The sequence below is a fragment of the Suricata suricatta genome, chromosome 9, assembly GCF_006229205.1.
Source record: "Suricata suricatta isolate VVHF042 chromosome 9, meerkat_22Aug2017_6uvM2_HiC, whole genome shotgun sequence".
Taxonomy (NCBI): Eukaryota; Metazoa; Chordata; class Mammalia; order Carnivora; family Herpestidae; genus Suricata; species Suricata suricatta.
The window spans coordinates 73,119,081-73,123,339 of NC_043708.1; the positions used below are offsets into that span (position 1 = coordinate 73,119,081).

General features: G+C 35.5%; 1 protein-coding gene across 1 annotated transcript in view; it reads right to left on the minus strand.

Annotated features, from left to right (window-relative positions):
* LOC115302271 (olfactory receptor 4L1-like) overlaps positions 1-4,259 on the minus strand; it is a 39,046-nt gene that overhangs the window by 712 nt on the left and 34,075 nt on the right.

Consider the following 4,259-nt stretch of genomic DNA (forward strand, 5'->3'; position numbering starts at 1 on the left):
ACTAGGGAAGTTTACCATTGTAGTCTTGTTTCACTTCCCTCCATCAGTGAGGGGTAAAGAGTAAGGTGAACCAGTTACCTTTGTAAACATGAGTTAACAAGACTTAAAAGGTGATAGATTCTTTGATGAGAGTACTGTCTTGGGTTACTTAGCCTTCTTGGACCCGTTCTTCTTCACAATTATTTCCCTTAAAGTCTTTGAATCTCTGACTTTGTCAAAGATGGAAAAAGTCAGAGATACTATGCTGCTGACTGAGGTGGATTCAGCCAGTTTAGATAAACTTTTAAAAAAGACACACAAATAAAGGGTTACATCAGTGCTCATTCTATATGAATTCACCTGGTTAAGACCTTCCTTGTTTGGCTGATTTTAGCTCTCTTCTTCAAGTCTTATTTCAGGCATGTTGTTCATCTCTGGTCTTTTCCTTGCTTTTGTGAGAGTCTAGACCAAAGGCTAATATGTAAGTTGTCAGAAAGAAAATAGAATAAATGTGATTTGGGATGAACTATGTGATTTACATAGTTCAAATTTTTAAAATTGGGATATATCTAGATAACCATAATAAACAATCTTATTCTCTTTTCTATGCATGGTTATTATCACTAAGACACACAGTTACTATAAATGGCCTATAATCTTCCATGATTATCATTCAAAGTAGCATAAAAACCCTTCTTTCACAAGGTAATAATATGGAAAATGTAAACCTTTGATAACTTCTCAATACAGATGTGAATCTATATTTCTTCTCTGTGTCTTGTGTTTTAACTGTAGGCCAATGATTCCATCTAAACTATAGCTCCAGGACCTTCTGTATTTCCTTGAAGCATGCAATACATATACTTGCAGGTGCACATGGGTCTGGCAAAGACAGAATCCTAGACAAGAAGCTATCTCTAATTTTTTCTGACTTAATAAGCGTTTTAACTACTTGGCCATTTACAGACTGCTAGCATAAGAAAGTTGACTTTTCTCATATGCTTTGCTAGCAATTCCCAATAAGTATAAGGATGGCATCGATATTTTGTGAGTGGTGACATTCTATGATTTTCAAAGCCCTGAATCGGGCATTTTATCCTCACCTTTCTATCATTTGTCTCTCTTGTAAAATAATTGCATCTCTAAAAACAATGTATCCAGAGAATAAAATCATTCATCCTGATAAGTATAGCTGAACAATTTGAACATACCAAATTTCTTTTCTCTAAGAATAATCTATTGGCCCAGAGTGCTATTATAATCTAATTTCCAGTAATCATTGGTATAGTGTTTTCTGAATTTTATATTTTTTTCAATTGTAACATCATGTTCATTACAGGTTAATTTTTCAGACACATTGAGGCCTCCATCCATTTCATTTTGGTATATATGTTCAGCGCCGATGGATACATTTAATGTTATTAATGAAAATGATGTGTTTGATGTGGCATGTAGATAGAGTAGCATGTTAGGATTATGTAACTTACTGGTTTGCACTTGGACATCGGAGGTAACCTCAGCATGAAATGGATGCTTAATCTTCATCATCCAGTGACTTTATTTTCTCCTTTGAACTTCAAAAGACAGCAGTATATAAGTGTATCCCTTGGTAGGAGGCACAAAGGAGAGTACTGATGTGTCTGCTTTAGATTCCTCAGAGACTGTAAATAAAAAATAATTGGGATTGTTAAAAAAAAGACTTTATCATTACCAAAAGGAGACACCATTTTTCATCTGTAGAATTTTTAACTATAAAATATACTCTAAAGGCAACAATCCATACACAGGTGGCAGTGAAGACCTAGGACTCCAGTTGAAATATGAGAATTTTGTATGATGTTCATTGTCTTGTAGTACTTTGTTTCCTACAGAAAGCATTGATATACTTGCAGGTGCACATGGGTCTGGTTAGGAAAATATAAATATTCTAGATTTTAAAATTTCTACATGTTATTAAGGCTTAGATTTTCTCATTTAAACTCAAAGATTTCTGGACTTTTGAGTAATAATTTGAAATAAATTTAATCATTGCAATTAAATAATTCATTCCACTAAGAATTTGTTATGCTTTCTTTGTTACTTTTAAAATTTGCCAATAAATCAGGCTCTTCTTTGGGAGTACTCATTTACTGTTTTATTTTTCTGGATAATTTCTGAGGAGTTACTACTTACTTTACTCAGTAGTTTACAGCAGATTTAGTGTATGGAAGGGCAAGTCTATTATCATTACTTATTCATTCAGAGTTCTTGGTTATTTCTATATATTTTTGTTCTAAACTAAATAGACATATTTTCTAAAGTTAAAAATTTCCATTGATATTTTAATATCATAGTACTAGCTTTTAAGAAAGGTAGAAGAAATGAGTAGAATTACAAAATTGAGTCTTTCACCCAGAAGGATTTTATGTCACTTTAAATGTCTGCCTACTTTTATGATACAATGATATATTCTAATCTTCTAATCTTGGTGACATATGTTTTGTTAAATGTAATTTTGCATATTTCCTACTTTCATGTTACTATGATCTTTTTCTTTAAAAAAAGATCTATTGTTTCCACTTAATATACATTTATGTGGTATGTGGTATCATTGTGGAAATAACTTTTCTCATTTTTTCCAGTTCATTGTCCTCTTTGTTTGAAGTTACTGGTAAAATGATCGACAAACATTAATAACATTGTTTTCTTCTGATAAATTTCCTGTGCCTTATTCCATAAACTAAAAGTTTACAAAAATGTTGCATAACAGTGATGACAACTGGCTATGGCAGAATTTGTTAGTTTCCCAAACATGATGCTTCTTCCTCTCTTGAGAGTGAAAACTTATTTTTTCATTACTTTTTTGTTTGTTTATTTATTTTAAGAGTGAGAGCAAGCAGGAAAGGTGAGGGGCAGAAAGAGAGGGATAGAGGAGAAAATCCCAAACAGGTTTCATGGTTAGCACAGACCCCCATATGGGGCTTGATCTCACAACTGTGAGATAATGACAAGAGCCAAAATCAGGGGTCAGTGGCTTAACTGACTGAGCCACCCAGGTGCCCCCAAAGCTCATTTTGTGGGATGAGGTATCTCTGCACTTCCATGGAGAATTCAACCAGTCCTCAAAGCTGCATCTCACTACACTGTGGCAATCACTGTTTGATTTTCCTCACCAGTGACCAATTTAGCAATTAGTACAGACTGTGTAACATACTGCTTACTGGTCTTTTCCCATTTGTCATTCAAAACAGATATATGAATTCATTAAGTGGCATTGTGTAGCCTGCCATGTAATAGAAGTGGCAAATAACATGTATTATCAGGCAGCTACTGATGAAAATTCTTTACAGGGGCTGACTTCTGAGAGAGTCATGCACTTTGCCTCTCCTCATATCCATATTTTCTCAGGTCTCATTGAAATAGTGTTACTGACATTAAGTACTGTTAATATTTACAGTTCAGTGCTGTCAGTCAAACATATATATTAAAAAAGAGTTAGTTAATTACTCTAGTCACATGAAAGCTGAGACACTAAGAGGAAAGTTCATGGAAACAAAAGATGAACAGCAACTGGAATCTACCACCAAATCTAAGCTGGAGAGGAAACACAAGACACAGTTGTACCACAGCCCCAGGGTAGTGACATGTATTCATTTTTTTCCCTACCCCACCCCCAAATTTCCAAAAGACTTAAGGCTTCATCCAACCCAGATTTCTTTTTTTTATAGTTTATTGTCAAATTAGTTTCCATACAACACCCAGCGCTCTTCCACACAAGTGCCCTCCTCCATTACCACCACCTCTTTTCCCCACTCCCCCTTCCTCTTCAACCCTCGGTTCGTTTTCAGTATTCAATAGTCTCTCAGGTTTGTGTCCCTTTCTCTCCTCAACCCTCTTCCCCTCTTCCCCTCCCCCTGGTCCTCCATTAGGTTTCTCCTGTTTTCCTGTTAGACCTATGAGTGCAAACATATGGTATCTGTCCTTCTCCACCTGACTTATTTCGCTTAGCATGACACCCTCGAGGTCCATCCACTTTGCTACACATGGCCAGATTTCATTCTTTCTCATTGCCATGCAATACTCCATTGTGTATATATATACCACATCTTCTTGATCCACTCATCAGGTGATGGACATTTAGACTCTTTCCATGATTTGGCTATTGTTGAAAGTGCTGCTATGAACATTGGGGATCATGTGCCCCTATGCATCAGCACTTTTGTATCCCTTGGGTAAATACTTAGCAGTGCTATTGCTGGGTCATAGGGGAGTTCTATTGAGATTTTTTTGAGGAACCTCCA